The 23966-nt window shown below is 35.5% G+C and overlaps 1 protein-coding gene across 2 annotated transcripts in view; it reads right to left on the bottom strand.

Moving 5' to 3' along the window:
• Nucleotides 1-23966, bottom strand: part of LINGO2 (leucine rich repeat and Ig domain containing 2) — a 478120-nt gene that overhangs the window by 116452 nt on the left and 337702 nt on the right. Inside the window, exon 1 of one of the 2 annotated variants that reach the window (XM_037745679.1) lies at nucleotides 7085-7343. The exons of the other annotated variant lie outside the window; for it this stretch is intronic. The gene's annotated coding sequence lies outside the window, so the exon portion shown is untranslated. Of the gene's footprint in view, nucleotides 1-7084; nucleotides 7344-23966 lie in introns of those variants that run through there. 2 annotated transcript variants of the gene reach the window in all.

Here is a 23966-nt window from a genome sequence, read left to right as displayed (position 1 = left end):
TTCTTCTTTTCCTTGTGATTTATCCTTATATATAAATTGGCTTAATTTCTTAAGTTTCTGTATACTTAATTTCTTATGAATGTGAAGATGACTTATGAATGAGACAGAAGACTCAAACTCATTTCCTTTTCTCTGGGGTGGTTTATAATATGTGTTTTAAGTGTCTTAGTAGCATCTTGATAGAACAGGTACCGGTAGGGGGAAAAGGGTTGCTCAAACGGACTCTATAAACAAGCCTCAGCCAGGGAGTCTAAATGCTCAGGCCATTTTAGCCATTGCCCATTTCTGCCATACTCAATTGTGTATCTCTGTTGGGTATAAGAGCATTTGCACAGAGTCTATTTGCACAAAGCAATAAGAACTTATAAAAGCAGAATTAACATTCACCTTCAGGAAAATGTGAAGTACTTCTGTGGGTTGGCTCTGTGGCTGCCACTTTGAATTGAAGTCTTCATAGGAAGTCTAAGACTTCAATCTATTTTCTCAAAATGTTTTATCTCTACCATGGGATTATGTAAAAAGGAGTCTTGCTTATGTGTTTGTTAGGGTTTCAAGGAAGAAAAAATTTAAGAAAAGGCTCCTTTGTTAACCACCTGTTATATTACTTAAAATTATCTTTCTTTAAAGATATGTATTCAAAATTCAGTTTCTTTTGAAAGTTTAAATAGTTCTCTTTAGTTCTATTTGAAGCCTATGGATACAATTTTATTTAAAAGAAGAGTAAGTCTTCTTGCTTAGTCTATATGGTCACAACTTGCTTTGGTTTCAGAGTAGGCATATGGCAAATGTTAAATATTGTTTTTATCCTGTCTCAGGACTCTTTCCATGGCAAAACTAGTTTCCCATACTCTTTAATAAATATGCAGATGAGAATGGTGTGGTTCATGTCATCTGTACCACCCATCTTCACACCCCAGGGATGCCCCAGTGATGTGCATACAGCCCAGGCCTGAATACAGCACCCTACACAGTGATTAGCTAAAGCCAATTAGCCCCTGGCAGGATCTATTAAGAAAACCAGGCTTTAGGATCTGCAGCTCTAAGAATGATCTTGGATCTGTTACCAGCTATTTTGCTGATGCATGGAGAGGAAGAGACAGGGCCTGTGGCTTAAGCTTGAGTTTTACTTTTGTCACTTGCAACTCCAAATAATTCTGATATATACAGAGAGAAGCTAAGTTTTTAGGCATTTCTTTTATAATGAAATGTTATTGTATCTTTGACATGTGCAAATTCTCTCAGTTCATGCTTTTTCAAAATATAAAAATGATGAAAACTGATATGACCTTGGATTAAGGATGCTATATAACTGTTACATAGTTTGGTATTATAGTGGATTTTAAGGGAGTATTTTGGTTTAGGTTAATCACAGAAACACTTTCCACAGTGTTGATGATTCTATATAAAATAACTAAAGAGCACCATGAAATAAAATGAAAATCTACATGATAGTATAATGACTGTTATTCTACTTTTGAAGTGGTGGCTGTTGCACTTATGAATGAATGCACTTTGACCAAAAAGTTAAAACTGACTTAAGCCAAGATGTCTATACCTGTTCTACTAAGATATTGGCTACACTAATTTTTTCCGAGGTATTCCAATTGGTTTGGGCTGAAATATATTCCATGCTTAACTCATTTGGCAACCAATAAGTTAAGCAAAGTTATTTTTTAATTGGAGGACTTGTCAGAACCCTATTTATGGTAATGCGTTTTGTAAATCTACAAAAGGGAGTCAGCATATTCAGCCTTTCTCAAGCTTATTTAATTATGGAACAATTTGCCACTAAGCACTTTTGGGGAAAATTGTAGAGATACAATTTTCAAAATTTAGGTCCATGTTATTAAATGAGCCCTGTTCACAGCTTTCCAGTTGCTAATGCATTAAAAAGAAAAAACTTATTCAAGTAAATAAGAAATCTGTCTTCTTCATCCCCTTTACAAGGTAACATGGCAGAAGATCAAGCATACATTCATGTTAACACCAGCTTTTCCACTGCCTAACTGATCTTAAAGCATGTTAACTCACAAGTTTTTGGTGATAATCAGGTAGGATCTACCCTCTTCCAGCTACCCTTCTCCTACTTATGTGTGTAGTTAACTCCTACTTATTCTTCAGAAATCAGCTCGAGCATTGTCACCTTCCGTCAGGTTTTTTTTTGCTCCTGTGTATCATGACATCATAGCAGATGCTTCACTGCGTGAAAAATAACAGCTTTTCTTTTATATACTATTCTCCCCTATTAAACTTTGAGTTACTTTAAAGCCAAAACCATGATTTGATGATTTTTATCTTTGGAGACAAGCATTTTCCTGACATTTAGTAAGTGCTCAATGAATAGTTGTGCCAGTTAAGCATCCCTTTCAGATACGTATGCTTGCTAGTGGGTAATTCCAGCTGCTAGTTGATAATACAAAGCTTAATGGATCAAAGCATTTGATGCCATCATCACTAATATCTCTTTTGGCAGTCTGAAAATGGGGTGCCCCCACCAGTGGTGGAGTACAATGCAATAGCTGGTACTCCAAAAGAAAACAGAACTCCTAATTATTAATATGCCATTTTACAATTAAGGAAATCTTTAATCGTCATGGTTATACAACATACTCATTGTCACTCATGTATGGTCTGTATTGCATAAGGTACTCAATGTAGTTTTACACAAGAGAGGGGGTGCTACAATACATAAGTATAAAAGTGACATAATTCATTCCTTCTTTTTCAGCAGCACTTGCTTAAATAAATTTATAGTTTCTCTTACTGGACTTATACTAAATAAATGTTATGAAGTAGATAAATGACTTTAATAAATTCCTTCCAAGCACACCACAATCTGAAGATAAAGCAAAATGCACGTTATACAACCACAAGTGAACAAGAAAATGGAAGAAATTATTTTCTCTAATTTCTAATATAAACATTCAGCCAGTTTATAAGGTAAATACATTAATAGTCTAATCAGAGAATAAAACTATAAAATTCCAAACTTACTAAAAACTTTGCACTATGGACTTAAATCTACTCTTATAATAAGTTAACTGGGATTAATGAGAATATAAAGATAGTGCAATTTCTAAGATACTAAAAATACATCTAATTCCAACTTAATCTAAACTACTGTTAAAACTTTACATTTTTCTTAGGCATGAACACTTGTACATGCATGCAATTTATAACAATTATATATAAATTGGTGTGCATGCTCGCATTTTATTTCCTCTTATGAGGGTATACACCAAAAAAGATTCAGAGCTCACAACTTCAATGGTACCAAGTATTTTACAAGAGAAGTGTTTCCTAGTAATCAGGCAATGCAGTTAGAATTATGCCTTCCTTTGCCACAAGATTACAACCAGGGAATGCCATGTATCTAGTGGTATTCTTCACAAATGTGAACTGATAGCAGATGATGAATGAACTGTTAGACTTACTGGAACTCAACCATAGACCTCTGAAAGCAAATTTCTTATCAATAGCAACTTTTGTGGGAATATGTAGTTACAGAACACATTTATGTAAGTGTATTCAATTATGAACAGTGTATTGGAAAGGCCCTATAGCCATCATGTTGACTTTTAGCTTAAATTCATTTTATCAAAATTATACAACGTCATTATAAAATAAATTATTTTAATGAAGGTATATTGGCTTGACTATTCTTAACAATGTTTGTTCTAGAGCAGATTGCAGGCAGCCTATGTACATGCAAATAGAAGACTAGGGTATGAGAAGAAAAGGGGAGGGCTTTGGATGCCAAAGACCTAGGGTCAAATCACAGATCTGCTTCTTACCATGTGATGATCAGTGATTCACTGATCCTTTCTTAGTATCAATTTCTACAGTTATAAAGTTAAATATATTCATCTCACAAATTTTAGAAAATGGTTTTAATAATCACTATCATTACAAAATTAAAATACATAAATACATAATATCCTATATTGCAGAGGACTAGCCAAAATGAAAACTCACAACATGACCACTTGACCAAAAGTTTATATGTAGTTTTTCCCCACAAAAGCAACAGAAATTCCATTAGCATCTCCTAGGAATTAGAGGCAAACAGTTGAATTCAGAACAAAGCATTCAAAAATATCTTCAAACATACTTGGTTAGCTAAAACTCCATCAGCACTGATTTTACTGTAACTCTCAACTTCCTATCAGAAAACATATATTAAGTCCCTAATTACACTATATAATTAATAGCTAACACTTCGTTTCTTACTATGTGCCAGGTACTTTTCCAAGTGCCTCACATATTATCTATACATTTAATCTTCCATAAGTAAAATTCTTTTATTATTTGCATTTTACAAATGAGAAAAATAGGCACAGAAAGTCCAAGAAACAGGCCAAGGTCAGAAAGCTAAGTAATAAGTAAATCTGGGATCTGAACCTAGCAGTCTGACTTTACAGTTTAAACAAATTACTATTATACAACCTTGCCTCCAGGACACGCTAACTTTCTCTGCCCTCTGCATGCTCAATATGTAGAGATGGTAAGCCTTCTTAAATGTATGTGCAGAAGAAGTGTGATAGAATTTAAACCTGACACCACCATCTGAAAGGAGATTAAGTATGACAGCAAATCATCAGGCCAAGGTTGGGCAAATTTAAGATGGAATTCCAAAAGGAAATGTGTAAATGAGATTTCAGACTCAAGGGGAAAACCCGGCCTGATCTCAAACTTGTCCTCTCCTTTTCTTGGAAATGCCATGCTCTTTTACAGATATGCTGTTTCTCTTACAGGGCTTACAGATATGCTGTTCTTCCTCACAGAAACACAGCCCCTGGCTTCCTTCAGATATCAATTTCAATCCCCATTACTTAGCAAAGGTTTTCTTCCTCTCAATCCTCCAGTTAGGGAAGAATCCACAGTCGCATGCTGTTATTATACCTTGCAAATGTTCTTGATACAGCCATCATACTCACAACTATTTGTTATGGTTATTTTTCAATATATATATTTTGTATATATACACTACATATATATTTTGTATACTATATGTATTACATACATATATGTATACATATATGTATATATGTATACATATATATGTAAATATATATATTTTATATTTATACAATACATATATATTTTGCATATATTATACATATATGTATTTTACTATGTGTATGTATACACTACATATATATTTTATATATATAATAGATATATAGTATATATGTATTTATGTATTATATATTATACATATACTATATGTATATATACATATATTATATATAATACATATATGTATATAATGCATGTATATAATACATATATACCATAAATGTATTATATATATAATACATGTATATAATACATATAGTATATATATACAAAATATATTGTAGTGTATAGATTATATATATATGCAATACATATGTAGTGTATTATATATACACAAAATATACATATCTATATATAAAATGACCTATTTTTTACCCAATATCTACCCAATATCTGTTGGATGTGTATATATTATATATATACAAAATATATATATGTATATGTATATTTACAAAATGTATATGTATATATACAAAATCTATACATATTTGTATATGTAAAATATATACATGTATATATGTAATATATATATACAAAATTTCTAAATGTCCATTTTTGAATAACAGCTTTATTGAGATATAATTCACATATCATACAATCTACCCATTTAAAATGTGTTTTCTTTGGTGTTTCGGTATGTTCATAGAGGTGTGCAACTATCACCACATTTTCATCAATTACTCCAAAAGTTATTTCTGTACTCATTAGCTGCCACTGCCCTTCCATCCATCATCCATCCTCTGCCCTAGGCAACCACGAATTTACTTTCTATCTCTGTAGACTTCCTTATCCTGAACTTTTCATATATCTAATATACTTTTATTACTACATTTACTCCTTACCCTATCTTGCAAGGCTGTACCTGGCTTAAGAAAGATTTAACAACTTTGCTTCTACATTTTTCTTACTCTGACAGAAGGAAATCATATAACCAAAGCAAAAAGACCTCAGCAGCAGGCTAGTTTCTGGAACAATACAGACAGAGCTGGGAACAATCCACACTTTTTTTAGTTTGTGTGCAGAAATAGAAGAATGCAATAAAATATCACTCATCACCAGAATTTTTTTTTTTTTTTTGCTTTTAAGCCTTATAAAGGATTGTAAATGTTTAATATCTCACAAATATTTTTCTGAAACATTGCATTTTTAAAACCAGTCTTTGATTCATATAATATTAATACAGTCATGTAATATACGACAGGCCCTATGCTTAAATTTTACAATCCTGTGGTAGAAAGTCAGTCACTATTATTATTCTCTCTTTTTTGTTTTTAAAGACAGGGTCTTCATTTGTTGCCCAACCTGGCCTCAAATTCCTGGGCACAAGTGATCCTCCCACCTCAGCCTCCCAAGTGGCTGGAACTCTTATCCCCATTTTAAAGATAAGGAAATTGAGACTCAGAGAAGTAAATATCCCCAAATCATATAACTCATACATGGAAGAAGAATTAAATTTAGATCTTTCCATTTCATTGTGTCCTTTCCATCATGTTACATTTTCCATTCTCAAACAATCACCGTCTTTCTGTTATAATTTGGCAAGTGCTAACTGTACAAAAATGGTTTACATTTCTCCAAGACCATTTCCCTAAGTTACCTATGACTGTAGTTCGGACGCTTCTACATGCAAAAGAAATACTTCACTATAATTGATACTGTGGGTCTGCGTACCAAGCTCATGCAAACAATCCTTTCTGGTTTGCTGCTTTCCCTGATCCCAAATGCAGAAAGGCTTAAATATTTGAGTTCTACAGTGTATTGTTTACCTTGGTCACTCTTCAATACACAATAATCTCTCCTGGTTATTAAATCCCAGTGGGCTTGTTGCAAAATAAGAAAAGACCAGAAGACAAAAAATAATGTGTGATCATTTTACATAAAGAAATCAGAAGTAGAAATTCAGTAGGGGGAGGATAAAATGAGAGGAAAAGAACTGGTGATGACAGGTCAGCCCCGATCATCAGCAGCAGTGGCATAACATCAGAGAAATGTCTAATCACCTTACCAATCATTGTGGTCTCTTGCTGTGTTTAGGACAGTACATTTCAGGGTACACTGCCATTTTCCTGGCGCTTAAGTGCCTTTGGGTTATAGGCACTGACATATCCATGAGGTGTACCCATTTAACCTGGGGCAGGAATCATCTTCTGTGGTAAACAGGGCTGCTTATAGCAGGTTGAGTTTCCAGAGTCACTGACACAAGTCGTCTCTGAGCAGAAATGGGACTAAGCCAGGCAGGATCACATTGATGGATCGGCTGGGCTCGTCTTCGTATAATAACCTAATAAACTTCAACTGTGAGAGGCAACACTGGTGCTGAGAAACCGGACTGTTCATAGCAACAGGACTTTCTCCAATAAGATTGGTGAGAAATCCACGTGATCCTGCCTGTTAGTAATATCTGGGGCACTACCTCATCCACCTAATTAACCCCTGGAGAGATAACCAAGGAACTGCTTTGATTACAAAATAATGGGTCCATCAGGCACAATTAGCACCCAGGTGAAACATGGCAGTTTGCATGAAACAACTGGAGTAAAGAGTTCCAGGCCCTGAAAGGGGCTCACTTCCTAATTAAGCCTTAGAGGGCTAATCTGCTTGCCCAAACAAAACCTAACTTGGTGCCTTTGCCAACTGGCATGTTGAGGAAATGATTTTAGCCTCAGGCCTTGCTAGCCATGGCACTGGCAATTGGAAAGGCTTAATCCCTATAGGCCTAAACCATAGAACACCTTGAAAACACAGAGTTCTGTGAATGTGTTAAACAGTGATTTGCTAAGGCATTAATAGAGTCCTAGAAAGAGTCTTAGAAAAACCCAAATTATAGGAAGCACAGCATTTCTACACATGCTGCTTGAGGACAAGACAAGCTTTCTTCTATCTGATAGCTCCACAGAGCCTAGCATAACGCTCTGCCCAGAGGAAGTGTACAGCCTAAATTATGGGTGTGGTTTGCTTTGGAGTGGGACTGGGAGAGAGAAAACCATTGGTTTTCTGGAACTCCAAGTTAAAACAAACAAAACAAACAAAGAACCACATTTTTGTTTCGTATTCTAATGAGGTTTGTATTTGTTTTGTTCACTGCTGTATCCCCAGCCTCTAGAACACTGCCTCTAGAACACCAAGCAAGTTCTTCTCAAAAATACTTGTTAAACAAATGCATGAATGACCTACAAAGAGGCCACTGTGAATAAGAGGGTAGGGGACGGTCAGCAATCATGTAAAAGCACATATTTGAGAGTTGCATAGAAAAAATGATCAGTGATTTACATTTGATAATTTGTAGTCTAGTCTTTAGTGCCGTTTTTTACTACTTTCAAAATATTTTAAAGAAAATACAAACATATTTTTATTATTTCTTAAAAATATGTATCTTCTAAAAGTGTAAGATAGTTAGATTCATGATACTGGTTACTAAATAAGTGAAACTCCTCCATTAAACCTCAGATTTTGAGAGTCTTTCAGGGAGCCAGGTCTGCATGGATCTGATACAATAAGGTGTGAGGGTATAAACCAGAGTTTCCTCACCAGTAAAATGAGATTAATACCACCTACCTTTACCTATACGAGAAGGGCTCAGTAATTGTTTTCAATGAGAATGAGAATGAGGATGATGGTATTGGTGAAAAAAAAGAAAATTATGGCAGCAGCTCACAAAAAACCACAGAAATATTCAATTGTGCACAAGTACAGGAAACAATTGACTCACTTGTATGTATGTGTGAACACACATACACACATGCATATAATGTTCTCTCTATATATCTTGACAGCCTACCAAAAGTAAAATGTAGCTAAAGAGATTTTCTGTGGCTCCTGCTATGCCCCAAAACAGCACATTAGAGGGGTGTGTCCTGTACATGGATGCAGTGGTTTGATTTGTTTAAAGCCCCTGAAAGTCTTTCAGTATGGCAATCCCAGCACCCTGTTACCTTAATTCACCTAACCTTTAGGCCAATGATAACTATTGCCCATACCACTGAGACAGCCTATATTTTCTCAATGATTTTGACTGTCAGATCACCTGGCACAAATACAATATATTTGTGATCAGTAACGGAGAACAAAGTTTGGGCAAAACCCAGGACTTGGACTAGTGGAAGGATGGAATACAGGGGCAAGTTTGAAGTGAAGACGTACATATTTACCAAACCGTGTTAGCTTATCTTTTGTTTGGGAAGACGAATACTGAGATCCTGGCTTCTATTTGTTGGCTTAGCATGATTATTAAATCTATATTCATGGGTGGCACTAAAGCAATCACTGTATGAGGCCATGATCTCATGCTTAGAGGAGGAGCTTCTCAGCTGGGTTCCTTGTAGTCCTGAAATTGTATCATGACCTCAGCCCCTGTGGGGCTTCCCAGGCGGAAACCTTAGCTGGGAGAATAGGAATTCTCATGAAGACTGAACCAGGTCTCTTTCCACATTAGGCTCAAGAGTCCTGGGCTTGGTCTTTCATTACTGAACTGTCATTAAATGACAAGATTTAGGGTGAGGAAAAATTTCTATCACTCTAAGAAGAAATATCTGCTGTTGTTTCTCTAAGACTGACTAGACAAGATCTTTAAAATTTAGAAGAGTCTTTAAGAAACCCATCTGGACTCTGAATGCCCAATTTCCTTAAATTCCTGGGAGTCAGTCTAGACTGTCAATATAATCTGAGCAATAATGTGTTATTCATATTTCTCAGAGGTCATCAATGTCTCTACTTGCTATTCTTTCTATTCTTCAGAATAATGGTGCTTAGTAAAGTAATTTCATCTTACCTTCTACTGTATGCCTAGTTACAGGCTATATTCAAAAGCCTATTACAAAATTCTACAGCTCATCACCATCCTTCCTCCAGAGATTTAAATATAAACTAGGCCTCTCTACTCATCTCGTTATTTGCTTAATAAGTAATATCTGCAGATATGGAATATGAACTCCAGTCCTCTTATTTTATGCCATCACTCAAAGTTTCAAAATTCAGGATCACATAACTTTGATATTCACAAGCAAAAAATATTTTCACAGTAACAGCCCTTTTAAAAAATCTTTGTGAACAATTATATATCAACAGTATGGGTATCCTGTGAATCTTAATTAAGAAGGTACCCATTAACAATTACCAAGAGGTAATTGTTAAATTGTACCTTGAAAATAGTTGGCAATAATAATATCACAAAGCTTAAATTAGGGATAGTATAGCAATTTAGTAAAATATTAGATATTAACCTTATGGAATTGAATGCAGTAGTAAGGGAGGCTAGGTTTCATGGAGAATATTAATAATTATATTTAAAAATCAGAAAGTTCAGACTTTTGTGCTTTAATGGAAGAGCTCCGTATCTGGAGTTAATTGAACATGTGTTGGGAATCAAGCTGTGCAACCTTGGACAATGTACTTTGCCTCTGGAAGATAGTTTCTTCTCTGTAAAACATGGCTCATAGGGTATCTGTCAATTTTTAGGATGCTAGAAATTTCTAGATCCTAAGCAAACCTTGGGTAAGAAAGTTAATTTTCAGAAGTAAAGGATGTAGCATAACCCATGAGTCTTTAATGGCATGCTGCTATGATAATATCTCACATTTTATCAACATTTAAAAATTTATGAATTATTTAGCAACACGTCAACTTCTTTGATTATTGTAACAATGCTAGGATTTAGATACTATGGGCAGTCTAGTCTTCACTTTACAGATAAGGCGACAGAAAATCAGAGAGTTAAAGTGACTTGCCATAAGCACCCACCGAGATCTCAGTCTATTAATATTCAGTTAAATTCTCTCCATTATATCTTGAACTTAGCAGTAAAGCTTGTCTCAGAAAAAATACTCAACAAAGTTGCAGCGTAGTGTTTTGATGCATCAATTAGTTCTCTGGAATGACTAGTCTTTGTCTTCTCTAGAGTGCCTTAGTTTACATTTTGATTGGATCCTCACATTCCTTAGACTTTATGGAATCAAATTTTTCTATTGATACACTGTCTTAGTCATCTCAGGCTGCCATAACAAAATACCATAGACTGGCTTAAACAACAGAAATTTATTTCTGACAGTTCTAGAGGCTACAAAGTCCAAGGCCAGGGTGCTCTAAAGGTAGGTTTCTTTTCAAGACCTGTTCTCTGGTGTTGCAGGCAGCCACCATCTTGCTGTGTGCTCACAAGGCCGCTTCTTTGTGTGCACTTGGGGAGAGAAAATAAGCAAGCTCTCTGGAGTTTCTTCTTAAAGGGCAGTAGTCTCATCATGAGGACTTCATCTATTCCTAATTACCTCTCAAAGGTGCCATCTCCAAATACCATCACATTGGGGGTAGAGATTCAATAGATAATTTTGGGAGACATCAACATTTAGTCTATAACATATTCATTCATTCAACAGTAATCATTATATACTTAGTATTAATAACTTTTACTTATTTAGCAGCAAACAAAGGAGTTATTTTCCATCTATACCATACTTATTTGATCTGTAAAACAATCCTGTAAAATAAGTAAAGCAGAAATTTTTATTTCCATCTTACGTAGCAGGAAGTGGAGTCTCAGACCGGGAAAGTCAACTTTTAAGCTTGATTTTTGAATTCAGAGCTTTTGAGTTCAAATCGAACATTTCATATACAACAAGGTACTATGAAGGATACAAATCCATTCATTTATTCATTCATGAATAATTCTGATAGAGAGTGTACCATGTGCTTACTATAATCACTGCAGATATAGCACTGAACAAAACACACAGAATCATGCCACCCTTTTGGAGCTTATATTCTAGAACTTTTAACCTCCAGAAACATACAATTTGGAAGAACATGTACACAAAAAGCTAAAGTACAGAGAAGCAGAAGATAAAAAGCCATCTGAGCATCAAAGGAAAGAAAATGCTACAGGATTTCAAAGGACATGCAGACTGTTTTTGGTATAATAAATTCAGAAAAATATTCACTGAGAGAAAAGCCCTTGAGGTGAAGTTTGGAGGGCAGGTGAAATGAGGCTGTAAGCAAGAAAGAAAAATGGAGACTAAGGGTTCAGTAGGCTGCCAGTTCCCTGAGAAAAGGTTTTTTGGTTTGTTTTATTTATCTATTTTAATAAGGGCCTAGAATACTGTCATATATCAGTATTTATTGAATTAGCATTAGATCACTACAAGCATAGGCATACTACAAATAGTACCCTGAAGGAGGCGGGACAAAGATTCATCTATAGAGCTACCGTGGGAAGAGCAGGTTGCCTAATGTTCATAACCTAAAGCCAAACAGAGAACTATTTTTGTGGTCGAGAAACTATTTCAAGTAATCCTTTGGTTTTCTGATTATTTCAGCAGGACTCAGCCTACAAACTGCTTTGTATTCAACCCATGGCTCAGGTTTTGATATTCCTTCCAAATGCCTTTCTTATACCATTGCAAAATGGGATAACTTCTAGAGTTTCTGGCCTGTTAATCTCACCAGAGTTTCTGATGGCAGAATGTATTTTTGTCTACATTGGGGAGCATACTGAAAGAGTAGCAACATTTAGTTCCCAGGTAGCCTGATGTTAAGTTCATGGAGAAGGCCAGAGACATCCAAATTATGAGGTTTCCCCATTTCTACAGTGCGCTGGATGGTTCCAGTGGGAATCTCATCAGCAGAGGTTGACAGTGAGGCCATGAAATAGTTTGCTTAACTGCCAAATATCCATGTGGAAAGTGAAAGCTCTTCCAGCAATTGCTGCTGAGTGTCACCACTGCACTGCAAAAATATACAACAGAGCAGGGGAAGCTCAAGAAGCTGCTCACAACTCCGGGCGTGGTGGCTCACGCCTGTAATGCAAGCACTTTGGAGGCCAAGGCAGGCAGATCACCTGAGGTTAGGAGTTCAAGACCAGCCTGACCAACATGGTGAAACCCTGTCTTAAAGAAAAAAAAAAGAAGCCGCTCACACACAGTGTGCAATAGCAGATGGTTTGGGTAGAAGAGCAGCATGTTCAGGATACGCAAGCTAATGTCAGTCCACTCTCTTTAATGTCACAGAGTCCTCTGACCAGGCCTCCCCAGATCACCTAAACCTGGAGAGATGCCCCAGACCCATTAACACAGTACAAGTTACCTCCTTTATGTGGTTCGAGGGCCCATTTCTACCAGCCATGTTACAAGGACAACTGCATATACACATTCCTCACTCCTTCAACCCCAGTCTATTAGTCTACCAGAAATCAAATCATCATGAAGACAAATTATTTCCTGGGGTTGGTTGGAGTTATCCTCCTTGGTTGAAGCAAATTGGGCTTCTCTTTCCTCCCTAATCCTTTTGACTATCAAGTTTATGTGAATTTAAAACTTACACATAGCCACATTACCTATACCAAAAAAACAAAAATCAGTCCCAACACACATAAACATACATGTGCAAATAATCATTTCAGCTTATTTCATTGTCCTACAGTTCTGCCTTAAATCACAGGACAGCTTTTCCATCTACATAATACTAGGGAGTGACACTGACATAATAGAGATAACCCTGTTTCCACTTTAATTTATGTAAAAATAAGTCATTTGTAAACTTTAATATTTTAAACATTAGAAGTAAGAAATTACAGTGGCAAATCTTATAATCACTGTAATTATTATGTACTTGGTGTTATTGGGCCATGGACCAGAACCATTTTGTTTTGCTTTGCTTTTGAGACAGGGTCTTGCTCTGTCACCCAGGCTAGAGTGCAGTGACGTGATCATAGTTTGCTATAACTTTTAACTCCTGGGCTCAAGCAATCCTCCTGCATCAGCCTCCCAGGTAGCTGGGACTACAGCATAAGTAACCATGTCTGGCTAATTTTTAAAATTCTTATTTTTAGTTGAGACAAGGTCTTTCTATGTTCCCCAGGCTTGTATCAAACTCCTGGTCTCAACTGATCCTCCTGCCTTGGCCTCCCAAAATGCTGGGATTACAGGCATGAGCCACCATGAGTGGACCCAGAACTACTGTGTATAAAGTATATTGAGGAAGATGAGATAGTTTAAATGTCTGAGTACCAACAGTTATCGCGTGGAATCATCTAACAGTGATGCTGCCTTACCTGCATTTGGAGTGGAAATTTGGAAAATATATGTTTCTTCTTTTTTCAGACATATTCAGAAGTCTATTGCTATTGGTGCCTAGGGATTGGGCATGGAGCCTATGTTATCCTTGGGTTGTACATTCAAGTGTGGTGCTCAGCTCTTAACAACTATTCCCAATCAAGTTTCTAGCCATAGTCATTACACTCATGTAACATGATATTAAGTAAGCTATGTTCTTTCTAATTTCTCTTTTTAGTCCTTTAATATAGAAACTACAACAATACAGTCTTTATATTTTTCCCGTTAGTACCTTTTCAATCTTTCTGCTATTCTTTGTACTTATTTATTCTAGCCTAGTTGATAATTGCTTTTCATGTGTAAATTTTCTCTAGTCCTTAACATTTTGTGACATTTTTGTACTTTCCTGACTATTCTTTAGATACTCTTAAATGTATAAATTTACAATCATACAAGATAATTTTATCAAATCCTATCTGTGACAAGAGTCCCTAAAAACACTAGAAGGTGTTTGTATCTTCACTTGATATACAGGAAAATTAAGGCTTACAGATATTATGAACCTTGGCAAAAATTAGCCAATAAATGAGTGATAAAAAACTGAATATACGTCCAGGTCCATTTTTTTTCTTTGTTTATTTTGTGTTTTTTGAGATGGAGTTTTGCTCTTGTTGCCCAGGATAGAGTGCAATGGTGTGATCTTGGCTCACTGCAACCTCTGTCTCCCAGGTTCTAGAAATTCTCCTGTCTCAGTCTCCCTAGTAGCTGAGATTACAGGCACCTGCCACCATGTCCAACTGTTTTTTTTATTTTTTTATTTTTAGTAGATGGGGGTTTACTATGTTGGCCAGACTAGTCTTGAACTCCTGACCTCAGGCAATCCACCCACCTCAGCCTCCCTCCATTTGGTTCTAAGAGCTGTCCACCAAAGTTCTTTCTGTGCTTCATTCTCTTCATTCTGACAATAAAAATATTGATATAGATGTAAAATATATTTCTGAATTTTATTTGTTATTACAGAGTGAAAACAAAAAGAGTAAAAGACACTTCACTAATAAAATGACTATAACAATTGAGGGCATTCAGTTCACAATATATTTGGATCCTATTATATGCTATATAAGTCTTTAGAAAATATACATATAATGGTCTGGTTTGAGCAAAGATTTTGTTGAGACAAGATATAACAATCCCATCTTCATCTTCCTTCTACATATAAGTATTTACATATACTTTTTTTCTATTCACTTAACACAAAACATGATCTATTCTGGATGAATAAAAAAGAATCCTGGTTCCCTATATTTTCCTTTTTGTGTGCTTTCTGGGAAGAGGACTTGTACAACATTTGCATGTACTGGATGTCGTGCACACAACATGGAGACCCTGGACAATCTACCTCTCTATCCTGCATTCTGAGACCTGTCCTCTCTAAGAAAACACAGGTGCAGGCCTACATTTCAACCTTTTTCTTTAGGGGTGTTCCCAAGAGGTGACCATGCTGGGGAATGTTAAGCAGAGTTCGCTCTAGTCTCAGAACATTTCCCATCTTTGAGTTTCGGCACAAACCAAAACCTTCAAAATCCAAACCATGTAGCTTAAGTGGTGAAATGACAGCTCTTAAAGAAATGAATCTTGATGAAATATTTCAGCTAGACTACACCTGTCAGGCCAAAAGGTTTAGTGCAATTTCTCTGGAGTGAAGAATCAGATATGCCTTCTCCGTAGGACTTCAAAATATTCCATTTCCTGAATTCAGCTTTTAAACAATAACCACTTGACAAATGAAGCAGAAATTTTCCCTCTGATTTTTTTTTTTATTTTTTATTCTTAGGTAGTGAGGTAGGAACACAGCAAATATCTGTTGTTTATTTCATCTGTACCTTTACCAGTGTAAAATACCCCAGAGTCATGCTCAAACATTATTGCTGAGGGCCCAAGACCTGTTCTGTTTTTCAGTATATCTGGGGCTGGGCCACTTAATGAACAGAAAGGGAAGGTATGGACAACCTAGCATTACTCATGGTGCCTTCAGGCACATTGAGAGCACAACATGCCATCTGCAGTTTTCTCTCTGGCCCACTTCTTAATTCTGTTCAGGCCTATCTTCTGTCTAGTGATCATGGACTGGTTTGATATTTGCTGAAGCTCCCTTGGTCTTTGGCTTGACTTCTTAGTTCACATCTGCATGCAGATTCATTACACCTTCACCAGACACCTTGGTTCTAGGCTTAGCTGACTTGGGCCTCAGTTAGATATCAACTAGATGGTGTGTCCAACAGACCCCATCTCCAGTACTATTTCTGACCACCCACTAGGCTTCTGTAAGGCTTACCAGCATCTGATGGAGAAGAATGCACCAAAGTCCAACTCTCAAACTTATCATTAGTCAAGGGTTACGCGTTATTAGCTGCTGTCCTTCAAATTTAATTTCTTCAAGTTTTCCTTGTCTGTTAAATGAGCAAGGAAATAACTGGACTATACCAGTTTTGTTGTAGGGATGCCATGAGTTCATACATATATGAAGGATCTTCATAAACCGTGAAGTCCCTTGTATACGTTAACAGTTAAAACAAAAACCAAACAAAACTCTTTTAGATTAGTTCTTTGCTGCCCTCTCCTGGCTCCCAGTTTCTGTAACTATGACCTATCAGTGGGAATTAACCCTTTAAGTCTTGATAGCTTCAGAAACTAGACCAGTAATTAAAGGAACCATTTTAAAAGACACATTCTTGCTCATTTATAGAGAAAACATAAGCCACCTAAGTTGACTACAGATTTTACTGTAGATATCCTAAAATCTACTTGCATTTAGAGTCCAACTCTTCTGTATTGTTTCTCTACTCAGATTTCTTTTTCTCTGAGTTTTCCCAATCAATCTTGTTCTTTGGGATAATCAAGAACATTTGAAGGAGCCAGGCACAGTGGCTCATGCCTGTAATCCCAGCCCTTTGTGGGGCTGAAGTGGAAGGATGGGTCAAGGCCAGGGGTTTAAGACAAGCCTGAGCAATATAGCAACACCATTCTCTCTACAATTTACTTGTTTTAAAGAACCTTCTGATGGAGGTTTTCTTGAAAGGGTGCTCTACTACTGTCTGCAGTATATTCTTTCAAAATAGCAGTATTCATTCTAAAGTTTTCAAGCTGGGTTGAGCTTATCAGAATATGTCAATGAAAGCTTTTGACAGGACAAGTAGGAATCACATTCTTTCCTGGAATGATTTGTTGACTAATGCATTAAGGGAATTCTGTTGTCTAGGCATGGCACCAGGAATAATATTAATAATTAAATTTGTTCATAATTAGGCAATGACAATTGCAGCACAACTGCTGCCCAGCTGATAAGAGTATGAAAAGATGTCATCTATTGTAAGACCAATCTTGATTTCAGAGAAGATAAAATGTGAAAATTGTGTACCCTAAAATTAATATTTCATCTTTTTGATAATTTAGTACCTAGTATCCCAGTAACAATAGTAAATCCATGCAATTTGTCATGTAATGACTTCTGGAAGTTTTAGCATGTCTAGAATTCACTAGCATATAATGCCATTATTCTTCATTCTGTAGACTTTTATTGGATCATCTAGCACCTGCCAGATACTTCACTAGGCACTAAAGGTATTGCTATGAAAGACATGGCTTCTGTCTTCCAGAATATCACAGCTTATAATGTATGCTCCTCATTAGCGGAGAGGGTGTTCAAGTCATATACCAGAGGAAGTACATAGAGACTTATTGTGGAAAAATCTCATATGAGTTAGTTGATCTAAGCCATTTCAATGGACAGATTAAAAAAACCCAAAGCATACAGAGATTAGTGCTTTATCTCAAGCCAAACACATGCACTAATTAATGCACTGTGTGTTTTTATGTAATATTTTAGAAACTAATTTTAGTGGAAAAGCTTAACATGGTAACTTTAAACTTTTACTAAAAGAAGATTTATAATGCATTAGTTTTATTTTGATGGTTTTTATTTTGCGTCAGAATAAGTGATAGGAGTGAGGAATGATCATTGTATATTTTTTATCCTTTGTTATTTCACAGTACTCAATTTGTTGTTTACTTTTGTATTATACATTCTATACTTACATAATTATATTTATAATGTATTATATATAAAACATATGAAAAATGCTAACAGAACAACCACATTCAGAAATAGGGGGTTTCCTACATCATTGAAAGCTCTCATGAACCCATTCCTTCCTCTTCCACTCGGAAGCTATCAGCACTCAGAACTTTTTATCATTCCCTGGAATTCCTTCATAGTTGTAATACATATGTATGAGGCTTGAAATATTGTTTAGTTTTACATATTTAAAAAATTTATGTAAGGAGCATCAAAGCATAGGTATCATTGAGGGAATGTGTTCTCTTTCCAAGTCCATGAAGGGGCATAGCTTTAAGGGCAAGAATTTCCCAGCACCATGCCCCACTCCCATCTCTCTCCATCAGGGAGATTTAACAGTTTGTGTTTGAATTTCTCGGGCATGGGAAGAAACTAAAAGTCAATCACTCCAGTGGAAGTTCTAAGGAGATCTTTTCATTGGCCAGAGGAACATGGGAAGGTGGGGATGTCTCCCAGGATAAATTCCCCTGCTCCTTCACCCACGCTGGATTTCCAGCTCTCTGGAATCCCCTCCCACATTGTGGGAACTCCCTTTCCTTCCTGGGATTTCCTCTCTGGAATCCCCGTCCACACTCTTCGTGGAAGTCTTTCTCTTCTTCTCCTTTCCGTCTCTTTTATCTACCTAAATAAAATCAACTTTCTGCAACAATTCTTGGGTCCGATATTTACTTTTAGGAGCATACGGTGCACCTGCAGTGGCCCCATCACTTATTTAAAGATTGGAGGCCAAGAACCCACAGCATTCTCTCGGGGGAGCTGTACCTCACCAGCACCCAAGAAAAAATCCGGTTACATTATTCTTACATCTTATTCTTTTTCTACCCAACATACTGTTTACTAGATTCATGCCGATGTAAGTAGCCGATTCATTCATTTTATTGCTGTTTAGTAATCACTGAACTAAAACTGTTTAGTAATCACTGAACTAAAGCTATCTATCCATACTCCTGTTGATAGAAATTTGTGTTATTATTTCTAGTTTGTATGATTACAATTAATGCTTTACATTTATCCTGTTGTATATGTGAAAGACTTTTTCTAGGTCATATATCTAGGAAAAGAATTGCTAGTTAATTAACTGTGCACATTAGTAACTCTACTGGATCAACTATAGACACCAGATATGTATACAAGTTTTCTTCTCTCTACTACGTCACCAAGATTTGTTAACAAAATTTAAAAATTTTCCAATGTGGTATGTATAAGGCAGTCTCTCATTGTGGTATTAATCTGTATATCCTAGATTTAAAATGAGACTGAATATCTTTTCAATATTTCTTGTCCTGCTGATTTTTCTAGTCTGTGCATTTCCTGTTTATTCTTTTGCTTTTTTTTTTTTTTTTNTTTTTTTTTTTTTTTTTTTTTTTTTTTTTTTTTCTTTTAGGCAGCTTGTCTTTTCTCATTTACTTGAAGAAATTCTTTATATATTACACATACTAATTGCTTTTTAATTTTATATGTCACAAATATATTCTATTATTTTGTAACTGCTTTTCTCTCTTTTTATGTTTTCTACTCGTTTATAATTTTAAGGTAAACAAATTTGTCTATTTTTTATTATTTCTGCTTTTTGTGTTATGTGTTAGTTTGAAGTAAATATGCCTTTTTCCCATATAGATTAACAATTGTTCTAATAGTATCTATTGAATGTCTCATCTTTTTCCTAATAATCTGCAATATTATGTCTGTCATATATTCTATTTGTCTATTCCTGCATGAGGAAGTCATATGTTAATTACTATTGTTTTAAAATCAATCTTTAATCTCTGGTACCATAATTAACTCACATTGTCTTCACTAATTATATTTTTCAGATCTTTTGCTTTTCTATGTACTGTTTTAGAACTATATTGGGATTTTAACTGAAAATATGTTAGGTTGATCATTTTTTTTTCTCATTTCTTTTTATACCTACTGCTTTGGTATTTACACTAGCTCCATTCTGTTAATTGATACCATTGAATGTGAACATGCATACTTCATAAAGTCTAAAGTTAATTAGTATCTTTAACTTCCCCCAAAACAGTAAAAATATCTGAGAACATTTTAATTCTGATCTCCTCCTAGCTTACATTGTACAGCTCTTTTATAGTTTACCTCAAGATTTTTTTTTCATTTCAGTTCTACAAATTAGACATTATGATGTTTATTTTTAAGAATAGGTTTAAATCTCCCACCAAGTATGTCATATTTTATTTTTGCTTATATTCCTTTCTTCAAGTTAGATTTTCTCTGATATTATTTACTTCCAAAACATTATCTAGGAAGTTAAGGTCTTTTGTTGATAAATTAAAAAAAAATTCTGGAACTGAATTTCAGTCTGATTCTTAAAAACATAGTTTTATTGGGTTTCACATTTTTGATTGTCAGCTATCTTTGGAGTACATTAAAGATCCACTTCACTGGCTTCGGGATTCCACAACTGTTGGTGAAAAGTTCCCTGTCAAACTAATTTCTGATGCTTTGTAGGGGTGCCATCTTTTCTTCTCTGGTTGCTTTTAAGGTATAAACCAAGGGGTTCATTCTTGAAATTCTAATGTCTATTCTTTCACTGTTTGTTCTGGTCTCCAACAAAAGACATTGGAAATTGTGGAGTAAGGCCGAAAATGGGAATGCATAATGACAACAGTAAATAGGGGTACTTTTTACCAGCATTTTGACATGACTTAATGAAGTGTGACTGCACAGATTAGCATTTTCTACCTCATATAAAACTACAGTAAGTGACTCTAAAACAAAAACATTTTGGCAATGTGAATATGTGATGAGAAAAATCAAACCTAGTCTGAAAAACACAAGAACACTGACAGTCAGTGGACAGCCAAGATGTGTTCCTACTAAATGGTATATATACTTACAAGCACCACAAAATTTTAGATACGAAGTAAGAGTTGAGTAAGTCCCAATAAAGAGATAGAATATGATGAATTATTTCCCAGAAAACCATATATATTTTCATCTAATCAAGTGAGTCTTATTTTGTATACTATTCATAGCAAAGGATAGGGGATGGACACATTACGAATTTACACGTGTGTGCTTTATATACATTTGTCACATTTTATTCACTCATGGATTCATCCATTCACTTAAAACTATTTATGAAACCTGTATGTGTTCTGGGGACCCATGCTCCTATTTAAGTAAATGTGTCACAACTACTACTTTTTCACAAACAGGTGAATAAAAATTCTTAGGCTAGGAAGGCAATTGCAATGCAAGTATGCCATTTAATTAACTGGGAAGAGTATTTTCATTAAAATGTTAGCTAAATTGAGTAGAAAAGATCCAACAAATAGAAACCAAAATCCACTTCAATCTTATCTAGAGATTTTTAAAGTCTTTACTTTATTATTTGGTATGGTTGAAAAAAAAGAAAGAAAAAAGAAGACAAAGAAAAAATTATAAAAAAGAAAGAAAAGAAAAGGAAGAAAGTATCCTCAATCTGATGATATGTTTTAGTTCATGTTCAAGTTTTAGTTACTTCTCTTTGTCAAAATGAACCAATCTTACTGCTGCTTTGAAGGAAAAGAGCAGCCTGATTTATGATTAAGCGCCAACTCTAGAGAATGAAGTGGTTGTAATCTGTCTGCCATATATGTATGGTTAAGTGGTCATTGAATACATCTTTTTTGAAAAACTTAAATCTTAGCAAATAAACAAATAAATAATGGGCTCTTAAAATATGCTGGTAGGTATTGACAGAGAAAAACATAACTCTTTTTTTTCCCCCATTTATTTATTTTATTGCATTTTAGGTTTTGGGGTACATGTGAAGAACATGCAAAATTGTTTCATAGGTACACACATGGCAGTGTGATTTGCTGCCTTCCTCCCCATCACCTACATCTGTCATTTCTCCCCTTGCTATCTCTCCCCAGCTCCCCACCCCCCACCGTCCCTCCCCTATTTCCCCCCAACTGACCCCGGTGTGTAGTGCTCCCTACTATAGTCCATCATTTCTTCCAGTGATAAGGATGGTCAGGCTAGTAAGAGGAGCAGATATCAGAGAGAAGACATAGAAGCCAAGCAAGATGAGCTAACGCTCAGCAAGTGTGAGTTTCCTGCCCAGATGGAACTGCAGGCATGCAGGGCAACTGAGAGGATCTGCAGTTTAGACTGCAGAGTTGCTATCAGCAATGTTTGAGGAATACGGAGAGCAGAATACGTATTAAAGGACTGATTAGGACAATATAATGATTAAAAAAACCTTAGGGAACTTAAAGAAATGTCAATCTAATTTTTCAAATAGACTAATTTTTTTAAAAAAGATTTATAACGAAATAGAAAAAGAATACAGTAATGACCCTAGGAGCTACCATATATGCCCTATTGATAAATTATGTTATATTTACCTTATTTTATTTTGGGTGAAAATCTCTATTCTTCTACTAGTGAAATCTTATAGGCCAAGTGGGAGCACATTTCAGCAAGACAGTTTGTAAAAAATAATGAAGATAAAGATAAAAATATAGGTTCAATGCCTTTGCAGTTTGATATATATACTTATAACTGATGGTATACAAAGAGAGGTGTAATGTCTAACAGAGGAAGATCCTCGGTAAAATCATCCTCCACTGATTAAATGTTTTAAATTAAGATTTAGGTGAATATATATTTGTTAAATTTGCAGGTGACAAGAAAGTTGAAATAATGCTCTTAGGTTTTAAAGTAGAATCAGGTTTTAACACAATCCCAACTGCCTAGAAAGATGAAATTTAATACAGATAACTGGAAAATCTAACACTTGAATATAAGCATGAATTACTGACTAAAACTTAACTTAGCAGGCAAAAACACCAGGGTTTTAGGAGAGCATACCCAATATAAGAAGGTGATGATAAAAAACAACCAGCCACACCCAAAAGACTCCACAAATATCTTGGTCAACACAAGTTACCCAGTCTGAAGGCACTGTGAGACATTCCTTTTTATTTCAGATTTTCCACACTCTCTTTACAGTTACTCTAAAATAAGTAATAATGCTCTTTAGTTTTGTAATTCGACTTTATCATTTGAAAGCTTGTGTTCTCTCTCCCCTTCCCACACTTTTCTTTTGGTTTAGAGCATAGTAAATAAGCATAATAATATTTCAGATCTCCTCTGCTGTACATAATATTTGTTTATAAAAAGATACCTGCAATTATTTTTATCCAGAATAGATGTGAGCTCCTGGAGGTTGAATTGCTGCAAGTTTCCTTATAAGTCTGTTTATTTTCTCTATAAATAGAGGCCCTGCAACTGATTTCATTTATCTCCAAGGCTTTAAATAGCATTTGCATGGTGGAAACTTCACATGCACAGCTCCGTCTCTCATCTCTATGAGCTCTAGCTTCCTTTCTCCTGCATCCGTGACATCTTCTGTTGCATGTTACATCAAACATAACATAGCTCCACACAGATCATGTGATGTTTCCTTCTAACCAGCTTAGCTGTCATTATGCAACATCTCAATAAATATTATCAGCCTCAACTCCGTTGCTGAAGTAAAAAATGATATTTGTCTCGATATTTGTCTTCCCTTTACAGCCTGCCCATCATCAAGCTTGTCAGCTCTACCTCCAAAGTTACTTTTGATAACCACCCATTCGGTCCCTCTCCCATTATTGTGCCATGGTCTAAGCTACCAACATCTCTAACTATTTCCAAAGCTTTCTACCTGATTTCATTTATGCCTCCCATGGGACATGTTCCAAACAGTAGCCAAAGTCATCTTT

This window comes from Cebus imitator, unplaced genomic scaffold (genome assembly GCF_001604975.1).
Source record: "Cebus imitator isolate Cc_AM_T3 unplaced genomic scaffold, Cebus_imitator-1.0 Scaffold207, whole genome shotgun sequence".
Lineage (NCBI taxonomy): Eukaryota > Metazoa > Chordata > Mammalia > Primates > Cebidae > Cebus > Cebus imitator.
The sequence above is the reverse complement of the archived record's forward strand: the minus strand, read 5'-3'. Positions and strand labels throughout refer to the sequence as shown.